Raw genomic sequence first — 12,627 nt, forward strand, 5'->3', positions numbered from 1 at the left:
CGCCCGTAGCCGCGTCCGGACCTCCAGCAGCGAGACACACGTACACAGAAATGAATCGCCACTTTCCCAAAAAAAAAAAAAAATGAAAAACACAGACACACAGACACACACACACACACACCATCACCGGTTGGATTCGAACCGCTTTCAAAATTCCCTCCGTGTGAGGTGTTCCTCCCCTCCACCACGGCCACCAACCACCCCCGGGGCGTGAGGCGATGCGCCGTGCGTGGCACGCCCAGATAACGGCTATTTACACGTCCTTGTACACGCCAGCAGATATCCCCGGACCTGAATACTGACGACGAATATTGTGGGTGAGCAATGGTGGGGGATTAATACACCCACCACCACCACCACCACCGTCCTCCTCCTCCTCCTCCTCCCCCACCTTCTCCTCCTCCTCCTCCTCCTCCTCCTCTTCCCCCCCTGAGAGGCCCGTCTGTATGTGTAGGGCAGGCAGCCGCCCGTGGGGGAGTGGGTGTGGTTGAATAAATAATGGTTACACTAGTGGTCTTGGAGCGTTTATAAAACCCTCACATTTGCAAGTCTCTGAATTTTGATACATTTCTTTCACCGTCGTCGTTAAAAGACGGGGTATTAAGGTGTATAAATATATATACTTATACATATAACAACAGTTTCTATACTTGTTGAATTCAGATGCAACTGATGTCTTGGGGATATATATATATTTTTTTCTCTCTCGATAGCAAGAGGGAAAATGGAGTCGAGACTATCTACGAAACAATGCACTTAACATTTTCATGTTTTCAGTCGTCACATACGGTAATATCGAAACTTCTAAATGTCCAGGCTCATGGGAGCATACACTTTATGAGATCATTAAAATATTATATAAAGATAACGCTTACCTTTCCTCCTCCGAGTATCGATTCAAATATCCCGCCACTTAGTTGGCTCCGCCCCCGGGCCACGCCTGCCACCGCTCTCATTGGCTCTCGCATCCCCTATAATTATTTATTTTTCGAGTTGCCAGAATCCCCTCGGAGGGAATGATTTTTTCTGTGATATTACTCATCGAGAGTTTCAATTATTGTGATCGGTAGTAGGAATATATTATTAGATGTATGGTAAATACTCTCCAATGACTGAAATAATGTTTTTGTCCTCTTACATGATTTTTAAAACATGAACATTTTAAATTTTGCCACTCGCCATATTCTTTCCCATGGGGTGTGTCTCCCGCCAACTCAGTCGCCGTTCAGTGGCAGACGACACTCGGCAGCGCAAGCATTTAAGAGAACCGCCCTATTCTCCCGTATATCGGAAGGAACTTCAGCCAAACTTTGTACAAAATGTGTCGTTCGTATCGCAAGGGCCTCAAAAGTACTGGAAATCCCACCGGGGAGCGACCGGACGCCGCGATGGCTCGGATATTCTCCGATGACGTTCCAATAGCAGACGACGCTCTAAGGGCCATCTTTGACCGAGGTGGCTGGCAGTCGCGATGGTGGCACCGTGGAGGAGGCTAGCGTGGGCGTGTGTGTGTGTCGAGTCCCTGTGTGCCTCTCCTGCAGCACACACATGGACTTCCCGGCGCTCCACCACCGCCTTAACATCAGTAGGAGACTCCCCGGAGCCGAGACGGTCGTCTCGTCAGTGCCAGCCTCGCCTCACCCCACGAAAAGTGGTCCTCGGGGTGAGGGGTCCAGGCCAGCAGCCAGCACCGCCTCCCGGGTGAGTAGTCCCGCCAGATGGCCCGCCTCACACACTCCTCCTGCCTGCCCTGGGCCTCCCTCTTTCGTATTCGTGTGTGTGAGAGAGACGCATCACCTCCGCCGCCGTGGCTTGGCCCAGGACGCACACAGCGCCATTGCGTAAGTAAAGTCTCGCTGTTCAATTCGGCAAAGGAACAAATTCGCCCCGTGCACCTCCTCTCCCTCCTCCCCCTCCCTCCCTCTGGCCCTGCGCCCCCCTCTCCTCCCCTCCCCTGTCCCCTCCCCACCCCTTCACCTAATCCCCCTTCCCTCAGCGTCTCCCCAGGAGGGACAGACCTCACACGCACCCCCTTCCTACCACAACCATCACTTCTTCCCTCGCCTCCGTCCCGTTCGGCCGTCAGCTCCGTGGGTTGGCCGAAGACGCCAAATATTACGACGCCATCTTTCCCCAGCGAGCCATTATGGCCGGGTTGGTGAGGTTGAGCAGAGCTGGGCGTCGCGGTGGTGCTGCCGCCGGCCGCCGCCCTCCCTCCAACGCCGCCAGATGGATGGCCGCCGCCGCCGCCGCTCCTGCCCTCCCCTCACTCCCCCCTCGCTATTTTCCTACACGAATTTCATCCCTTGTGTTGTCCTTGCTCTCATGACCACATTCTTTTCCCCCTGAGGGAGGTGGCGGTTGTGGTAGAGGGAGGAGGTGGTGTTGAGGGCGGGGTCCCAGCACCGACCAGGGGAGGGGAAACATCCCTGCGCTATATATTTAATCCCTGGTCGACCCACCGTGCTGCTTCGAGGGGAGCTGGTCGACTCCACTCTGATGCTCCTCTACCTCTGCATGAGAGTCGTCCGTCTTGTGATCCGTTGGTCGGTGGAGTTATGGCCTCATTAGCCAGACAAGTCTTGTCCAGTAAGTCTTATTTTAGATATATATATATATATACTTTTCGCTCAGGGTTGTAGCAAAACGAAGTCGCGCAGTTTATGAGATTTGCTTTAAAAGTTAGTTTATTAAAGCCCCCAGAGAGACAGAGAGGGAGAGCAGTGAGTTAGACGTGCGTTGATACCATCATGTTTACAGGTAATGTTTTAAGGTGATGACGTCATTCTCATCACTCAGAAATCTCAGAATGGTGTTAAGTGGTGTCGTAATTTCCTAATGCTGACGTGAACCATAAAGGGAACATATCCTTCGTGTCTGTGTTTAAAAATTGTAAGAAATATTCACATTGTCCATCCAAAATTCAGCATGAGTTGTGTTGTAATGTAGAACTAAGAAGTGTTTTCCCTTCTAAAAAGGAAGAAATATATAAAGATATTCGTATTTAAGACTGATGCATGTGAGTGTAAAATTTTGAGAATGGATTTTGTTGTGGTGATTATACTGAGTCCCAGGCCGTAAAATGTATCCCAAAATGTGCTTCAGTTAATTGCAGTATGATATAGTTATTTTTAGGTGTTTAGGATAAGAGAGCATATGTTTCATTCTTAAGGTTACGTATAGCGTTTTAAGCCCAGCAGACTGAATAGGAGATATTAGCCTTGTTTGTAGGAATGAATGAAAATGTATTTCACACAACTTACCAAGTTTAAGGATAGGTCTCGTCTCACATGGATGACCCAGGTGAAGTTTAGTCCCCCCCTACTCCACCTGGTCAAGACATACCTTATCAGTGACTCAGTGTATGAAGATACCAGTGGATGGGAGCTGATAAGGAACGTGCACACTAAGGTCTGGCTATAGATGGATGTTCTGAGCCCTCGTTCTGATGTTAACGTTGCACAACTGGTGATTGAATGGTACGTGGTAGCACGGCGCTGCATGACCGGCCAATAGCTGTTCACACTGCGATTTCTTAAGGTAGAGAAATCGTTTGATTCGAGTCACGTAAATAGTGTAATTAGTGAGTGACGTGCCTTATGTATTTGTAGTACGAGATCTTCAGACGTACATTGTGCTTCTTATTTTATTTCCCTCAGTTTATAGAGTTGCTCTTACCCAAACCTGGCTTTTCAAACAGCGTGAGTATATCTCTAGCCCCACATGCTATGTGTGATCTCGGAACGAACCGAGTGCATTATACTGAACCATCTTTCTCGTGTGTGTGTGTGTGTGTGTGTGTGTGTGGTTCCATGGCTCTAAAATACCTACCTCGCTGACGTAGGTGGGCCGGACGTTTGTGGAGGGAGGCCAGCGACCAAAAAAAAAAAAAAAAAAGCCATTCCTCCCTTTGGAGCAGGGGGTTGGCAGGCGATGGTTCTTAGTACTACTTGGCCAGCCAGCCACGTGCTACCCAGGAGAAACGGACGTGGTGTCCCTATCTTATCATGAGGTGGGGGGCGGGGGCTCTCTCTCTCCTCACAGTTCATTCGTCTGCCGATGGTGATAGACACAGAGCCACTCCTCACTAAGCATGGTGTCTCCCCAGACCTGCGAGTTTACATGAGGAAGTCTTCGAGTTCCCTGGCAGTACACACGGTGGGGGCCGATGTGGCTCCGTGGCTCAGTCAGTGGTCGGAACAGGTGAGGAGGTATGTGTCTCTGAGGAGCGTGATACATGGATTGTGACGTGGATGCGAGTTTGATAAATAGCTGGTGTGAGAAGGCTCTGACAAGTTGACAGGAGGAGGGAGGCTTTGAGGTAGGGGGTTTGAGACAGAAGGCATCCGACAGTCGAGTGATGGGTGCGAAATGCCCGAGGACAGACGGTAGACGCTGGTTATCAGAACGCAGGCAGGAGTTGGTGTGTGTGTTCTCACATGTAGGCAGCGTCACCAGCAGTGCAAGAACACGTTGGCTTTTCAAGGAGTGGATCAAAGGTCAGTGATCAGACCTAGCAATGCCGATCTACAGTGACCAATACTTGGCCTTAAGCACTCATACATGGCCATGTTATCCCGTTTTCGCGTGGATCTGCCTGAAGTGGAAATATAGACGGTGGAATTTCCCATGAAAGAAATATCACAAATAACCTGACCCGCCATTTCCTGTTGAGTGGCACGCCAACACCGCCAAGGAGTTCCTTCAGTTTCTTATCTAAGTATATTGAGTTGTATATGTGTCTGTACATACAAATATTATTCCCTCATATATATATATATATATATATATATATATATATATATATATATATATATATATATATATAGTGATACGCGTGATCTAGTCTTTGCTGATAACCACAAGGGAAAATAAAACGCGGTAATTCCCAAGTGCACTTTCGTGTGTTGAATACATCGTCATGGGAGATCTGACGATGTATGAATCATACGAAAGTGCACTTTGGACTTGTCGTGTTTCATTTTTCCTTGCGATTATCAGCATATATATATATATATATATATATATATATATATATATATATATATATATATATATATATATATATATATATATATATATATATATCACAGGATCCCCTCTTAGGGCTCCTAAAGCTTCAAGGTTGCATTACAGTCAGAAGCAGGGAAAGGCTGGACTCCTTTGGAGCGAGGTTAGTACGAAACTTCTCCGTTTTCATCAAGTGGCGATGATATGTCTCGCTGAAGGTGAGTTTTTCACTCGAGATGCAACCACATGTAGGCGGAGTCCGGTAACACACACACACATACACAATGAACGCCCTCATTTGCACACATCTCCTACCTTGCTGTTACACATAGTGTACGAGAGTGCATCTCCCAAAACCAGACCTCACACACCACTAGATGAAATGGCCATAGCTGCTTCATAAGACCCGGTCTAGCCCACCGACAGCAGATCGCCTCCTATATACCACATAGATGAAGATCATTCTACAACGTTATATGCCTTTCGTCCAGTCGAATGTTCCGACCCCGATACCCCAAAGCCTCCTCCACTCCATCGCATCTCTGTCTCCCCTTTTCCCTTGCTCTTTCTACTTGTAACTTATAGATCCTCATAGTCTTCTCTCGTCCCCTTCATATGTATGAACCATTCTAGCACACACTAGTTGGCTTTCCTTAATCAGACTGCTGTTACTGCCTTACCTCTTGTTTGCAATATCAGTCCTCACACGATCGAACTCCCTCACGCCACGGGTCATCCCCAGGCATTTTATTTCCGACACGTCCACCCTCGTCCTTTCTCTTTCGACTTGCACCCCAAGATTTACATCCATACAACACTCGGGATTATTGTAGCTTCAGACTTAGTCGTCTTTGCTTTGACGAACACCCTGGCCTCCTCCTTCTACGTGTCATTAATACACCCAAGATCATAGCCCTTTGTTCCACCCTAAGACTGACTACAATCTTTATGATTCCATCTGCTGCCATGTCCATTCCCAGATACCTAAGGCAATCCACTTCCTCCAGGTCTTCTCCAATCAGACTTACATTCAAACAGACATGTCTCTTCCTTCCTACACCCGATTGTGTGTTCACTTTTACTGTGAACCTTCTCCTTTCACACACTCCCGAACTCTCACCAGCTTCTTGAGTTTCTCTCAGGATTCTGCAACTAGAACTGCATCATCTGCCAACAGCAGTTGATTCACTTCCCATGCGTGCCCCAACCCAACGTCCCGTGAACCCGCCCTCTCTCTAAAAGCCCTTGCATTTACCTCCGCTGCTCATCTATGAAGAGATTAAACAGCCATGGCGACATCACGCATCCTTGACGCACACCCACCTTCACCGGGAACCACTCAGACCTCTCTCTCTCTCTACTTGCGCACATGCCTTACTCTCCTGGTGAAAACTTCTCATGGCATTTATTGACTTTCCATTTAGCTTCATGGATTCGTACCACCTTCAACAAAGACACATGCGACTCGCTTTGTTTCTCCAAAGGGAAACACCTTGTCCACACGCCTGCCTCTCTCTCTCTCTCTCTCTCTCTCTCTCTCTCTCTCTCTCTCTCTCTCTCTCTCTCTCTCTCTCTCTCTCTCTCTCTCTCTCTCTCTCTCTCTCTCTCTCTGTAGAGGGGGAGAGATGTGCTACCGGACACCCCCTGCAGGTGGTTAGACCGCGAGTGAGAAGTAAACTTCGACGAGGCTTTTATCATTTTCAGAGAGAGGGAAGGAAGAGTACGACGTCGTCCAGGATCTCGCCCCTAAGGAGCTCGCCTTATCCTGCTCCCGCTGGAAGCGCAGCCTCAAACCTACAGAAGCCACAAAACTATAGAGGTCCCAGGGTAATATAGTGCCAATATACTGTATACAGTATGGTGTCTTATCATCTGCTTAGAAGAAATAGACTGTAAACACAACATGATTCATATATTGCATCCATACATCTTCCGTATCTTTAATGTACTAAAGAGCAGAGCTCTCTCTCTCTCTCTCTCTCTCTCTCTCTCTCTCTCTCTCTCTCTCTCTCTCTCTCTCTCTCTCTCTCTCTCTCTCTCTCTCTCTCTCTTACATTTATTCAAATCTTCCTTGCATATAACGTAAGAAAAATGAATGTATGATTCCTTCCCCCCCTCCATCCTCTCTGTATCTCATATCGAGGCGGAGGCTAGAAGGGGTAAGGGGATGGGGGAATACCTCTTTACATGCGTCTGTGACTTGGGTTTTCCATGAAGCAAATACATTAAAGAACCAGAGCGATATTATTATGATTCTTCCATTGGAGTGTGTGTGTGTGGGTTGGGGGGGGACGACTATAATTCTCCTGCAATGGTTATCCAATACTCCTTGTCTCCCCATTCACCGTGAGATACATGTCTGAGCATTATTGTCGTCAGGTGAGTGGGGGGGAGGAGGAGAGGGGAGTTAAGATGTAGGGATGGGGGGGGTTACTTGGAAAGAGGGAGATGGGGGGAGTTAAGATGTAAGGGGGGGTGGGTCGCTTGTATAGAAAGAAAGGGGTAGATAAGATGTAGTGGGGGATCACTTGGAGAGAGAGAGAGAGAGAGAGAGAGAGAGAGAGAGAGAGAGAGAGAGAGAGAGAGTTAGGATGTGAGGAGGTCTTTTGGAAATACGGGAGGGAAGGGGGAGTTAAGATGTAGGGGGTCACTTGGAGAGGATGGGATGAAATAGGAGGCTTGATGGATGTGTGGTTAGGAAGCCTGTGGATAGGATAGGAATGGGATGCCGGGGGGATAATGAGAGGGAGTCACATGGAGTGTGATTAATGAGAGGGATAAATAAGAAGGGGGTTTTCGGGGGGGAGGGGAATTATATCGGTGTTTTGGGAAGGTTATGGCAGAATACTCAGGGAGTTGTAGAAATGGTTGGACTGAGGATAGACAAGATTTAGGGATAAGGGTGATAGATAGGGATTTGTGGCGATGGAGGAAAGTGAATAAACAGAGGAACTGTGTAGGATTAAGGATGTGGTTAGATGGAGGGGGAAAGGACCTGTAAGGTTGAGGAGGTGGGTAAATAGGAGGGGTTCCAGAGCTTTATGGGGGGTGGTAAAATGTGTGATGTGAAGGGTTAGGGTTGGCGAGGGCTGTCAGCTGATAATGTGGGTACACATGCTCTCTCTCTCTCTCTCTCTCTCTCTCTCTCTCTCTCTCTCTCTCTCTCTCTCTCTCTCTCTCTCTCTCTCTCTCTCTCTCTCTCTCTCCATTCTCCCAGTTTTCGACCACCGCCAGAAAGGTGGAAGGATGACGAGAGCTGCCTAGCCTCTGTCCCCGTTCACCAACCATCGTCCCTCTCCCTGGTCCTCATCCCTCTCCTCCGGGGCCCCTCTTATTCCCTAACAGGAACCGTCCTCCTCATAAGCCCCTCATACCTCTCATACTCCCTCATTCCTGTCGCTTACCCCTCATTCCTAACACTGGTCTTCGACCCCTCGTACAGGTCTTCATCCCTTGTCCCTCTCACTGGTCCTCATCCTCTTCCAGGACCACCCTCATCCCTCTCACCGTCCCTAGCCCCACTCAAGGGCTCTCATCCCTCTCATGGGCCGGCGTCGTCCCTCTCATTAGCCCATTTCCCTTTCTTTCACCTCTCACCACACCTCTCCCTTATCGTCTTGTATATTATACCTCCCCTTCGCAGATACTTCTTATCAGGATCTCTCCCTCCATTATCTCTCTCTCTCTCTCTCTCTCTCTCTCTCTCTCTCTCTCTCTCTCTCTCTCTCTCTCTCTCTCTCTCTCTCTCTCTCTCTCTCTCTCTCTCTCTCTCTCTCACCACCCTCTCACAGCCTCTTACCTTTCTTCTTATCCCTATCATATGCCCCCTCGTCTCTCAAGTCTTGGTCTGAGCGCTCATTCCATGCTCACATCTTCCTCCTTCCTCTTCTCTCTCTCTCTCTCTCTCTCTCTCTCTCTCTCTCTCTCTCTCTCTCTCTCTCTCTCTCTCTCTCTCTCTCTCTCTCTCTCTCTCTCTCTCTCTCTCTCTCTCTCTCTCTCTCTCACCACCCTCTCACAGCCTCTTACCTTTCTTCTTATCCCTATCATATGCCCCCTCGTCTCTCAAGTCTTGGTCTGAGCGCTCATTCCATGCTCACATCTTCCTCCTTCCTCTTCTCTCTCTCTCTCTCTCTCTCTCTCTCTCTCTCTCTCTCTCTCTCTCTCTCTCTCTCTCTCTCTCTCTCTCTCTCTCTCTCTCTCCGAAGCTGTGAGGGGGAATATACGAGAGTGTAGTGTTGTTAGTAACAATGTTGGCCCTCCCAATTACTGGTGCGACTCACACTCTCTCTCTCTCTCTCTCTCTCTCTCTCTCTCTCTCTCTCTCTCTCTCTCTCTCTCTCTCTCTCTCTCTCTCTCTCTCTCTGTGCTTCGTCTCGCAACACCTGCACTTCTATCCTTTTAATTTCAAGGATATACCTTACCCTCACGCTAAACATAGAGACATACCCTTTTTGTGTTTAGTTCATTCTCTTGACTTGCCCCTCAGAATTTTAAGTCGTGACCCTTATTTTTTTTCACCCTTAAATCCAATTCTTACCTATACATACAAGGATTTGACTCCTTATTCCTTCATCCAGTTTCTTTTTACTCTTACATGTAAATACTACAGGACTTTATGGATTATCATTTAAGTTGTGGAGAATAGCACACACACACACACACACACACACACACACACACACACACACACGTAATCAACACGCCGCCATCTTACCCCTATAGAGTTACCAGATGTTCCAATTTACGTGTTATAGGTTCCCCTCCTTTTTGTTTTTTATTTAATCTTTTATCGTTGCCAATAACTGCTTTATTTTTATTTTGTTACTGTCAACAGCTATTATGTTTGTACCATCAACCACCGTGGCTGTCAATAGACGTGTTAGAGCCGAATGGTTCTTTTCCTAACGCATCGTTAAACTCTGTAACTGGCATTTTATATCTCTATGGATTGCTTTTACGGCCGCCCAATCCCCCAGTTGATACTAATTGGTAACTGTCCATTTATATATATATATATTTTTTTTTATTTTCTACAAGAGTAAAAGGTAGGGAAATAGAACTGTGGGTGATTACAAGCAATAAAACTGTTCCTTGTGGCATCTTTCACCGTAATGACACATAGGGTTAAACACTTGATGATTATATTGTTCTTAATTATCTGGGCTAAAGACTTGATTATATTATGATTTATTATTAATCGTCTCGACGTCTCTTGGTATTTTTTTTTTCTTTTGCTTTTGGTGTTTGGCTGAAGGAGCGGGAGGGAGTTCCTTCATATCTTCCATCACTGCCAAGGTCCATCATTCATTACGATACGTAATTAATCATCTACATAAAACAGAGCCAAGGATTCCTAGGGGTTATATATATATATATATATATATATATATATATATATATATATATATATATATATATATATATATATATATATATATATATATGTGTGTGTGTGTGTGTGTGTGTGTGTGTGTGTGTGTGTGTGTGTGTGTGTGTGTTTCTTGTCCCAGAAGTCCTTTCTGTCTTTATGAAACTCCCGCAGCGCTCATGTTGCCTACCACGTCCACCATAAGGTGTTGTGATGTTTGTATGTATGTATGTATGTATGTGTGGGGAGGGGGGAGAGAGAGAGAGAGCTGGGGGTGGGGGGGATCTCTGGGGTAAGTGTTAGGTGTCTTCGTTGTGGCCGTTACATGCATATTTAAGACCAGGGCAGGAGGGTTAGGTAAGATGTTTACGAGTGTGTGATCACAACGAGGGAAGGAGTTGTACACTACAAGGAAGGAGTTGTACACTACAAGGGAAGGAGTTGTACACTACAAGGCGTGGGGATCCCATCTCCTGAATTTCTCTGTACCATTATACAGTTTTTGAATCTTCTGTATGGTGTTGCCAGTCACTGTTTTATCACTTGGCTTAGTCAGTTCGTCTGCAACCCTGGCATTGTTGAACTATTTCTTTACATCTCTATTTTATAAATCATTTTCTTGCGACGATCTCTGGTTCCTCTTTCATCCTACTTTTCACAGAGCTGTTGACTGTCAACATTGTCAAAATTAGCTCAAAAACTAGAGCGTTGTGATCAAGTCACGGGTTTACTCTTCTCTTCCATGGTGGGCAGGTTCATGATAATTCATTTTTTCATATTTCAGGTACCATCTGTATTCCCCACCAGTGTACCTTCTCTAGTAGTGCTTTTATATATATATATATATATATATATATATATATATATATATATATATATATATATATATATATATATATATATATATATATATATATCAAGTTACCAGACTTGAGCTGCATACTTTAAATTTGGTCTAATGTAAGTTGTAATTGCTTTAATGAGCGTATTACTCATGTACTTAAATGCCATTCTTGGGTTACATAGTAGACAACTTGCTTCCTTACCAGGTCCTGTGGCTTGTTCCGGTGATATGTCAACCCCCAAGTGCCTGTTCCATATACAGATTGTTGTACTTCGTTTCCTGCCAGATTATAGAGCCATGGAGGCCTTCCTTCACCATGTCCCATCTTCGTTACTTTCCCTTTGCTTCGTCTGAACTTCATGTATCAAGCCAGCTCTAGACCTGATCCCAACACCCTCTGTAGGAAGATGACATCCTTCCCATTCCTTACTCCTCTCATGACTTCAGCATCATCTGCAAACCTATGCAGGTGTGAGTCCAATCCTAACGTGTCATGTTCCTAAATGAAGATGAGTGATGGTCCCAAGACTGAGGCCTGCGGTAGGCCATTGTTAACCCCAGACCAAAGGGTCGTGGATCCACCAAAGGACAATCTTCCCTTCATCCATCTTCTCTATCAGCCTCGTATACCGGAGAGTGTCAAGAGCCTTTTAGTGGTCCAGGAACATTGAATCCTCCCCATCCCTTTCTTTTATGTCCAAGACAGAGCTCACTCTCTCGTAGAAAAGTGGAAATGATTTGTTACAATAGAGACTCTTTTGTGTGAACACGTTTCGTCTTTCATTTTAATCAGTGTTTTATTTTCAAGTGATCATTTATATGCTCTCTGATTTTCATTCTCAGTGCAGACGATAATCACAAAGATAAAACTTGGTTACTATGTGCTTGTTACGAGGAGAGTTTTACACCTTTGTAGTCCCTTCCTTTAACGTTCTGTATGTGGACTATGTATTTTACTCCAGTGTATGCACACACACACACACAAACACACACACACACACACACACAAACTAACCTAAATCAGGTACCCATTTATCGACCAGCCGTGAGAGAAGAATGAACTGCTGAGGTTGCCTGGGTACCGACTGCCGCCCTAAGGATTCGAACCCACGCGTGCTGACTCATGGTCAGTAACGCTAACCACTACACCATGGAAGCCCGTGTGTGTGTGTGTGTGTGTGTGTGTGTGTGTGTGTGTGTTTAGTCACATATTACCAAAGTTACATTATTAATTGTCTTCTTTCGGGTGAGCTTTTAATGTCTGTCTTATATCGATACATGATCTTCCTACATATTTTTATTGATTCAGCTTTGGGATGTTATTGAAGGATAATCAAATACACGTCCCACAAAGAAAACACATATGAGATAGAAAATGTGTAGGTTGAAGTGTATGTTTGAGTAT

The 12,627-nt window shown here is 46.1% G+C and overlaps 1 long non-coding RNA gene across 1 annotated transcript in view; it reads left to right on the forward strand.

Annotated features, from left to right (window-relative positions):
- The first annotated feature begins 1,242 nt into the window (after positions 1 to 1,242).
- Positions 1,243 to 12,627, forward strand: part of LOC139752585 (uncharacterized) — a 59,431-nt gene continuing 48,046 nt past the window's right edge. The window contains exon 1 of the long non-coding RNA XR_011713537.1: positions 1,243 to 1,701. This is a non-coding gene — a long non-coding RNA (uncharacterized lncRNA). The remainder of the gene's footprint in view (positions 1,702 to 12,627) is intronic.

This window comes from Panulirus ornatus, chromosome 13, assembly GCF_036320965.1.
Source record: "Panulirus ornatus isolate Po-2019 chromosome 13, ASM3632096v1, whole genome shotgun sequence".
NCBI classification, from domain to species: domain Eukaryota; kingdom Metazoa; phylum Arthropoda; class Malacostraca; order Decapoda; family Palinuridae; genus Panulirus; species Panulirus ornatus.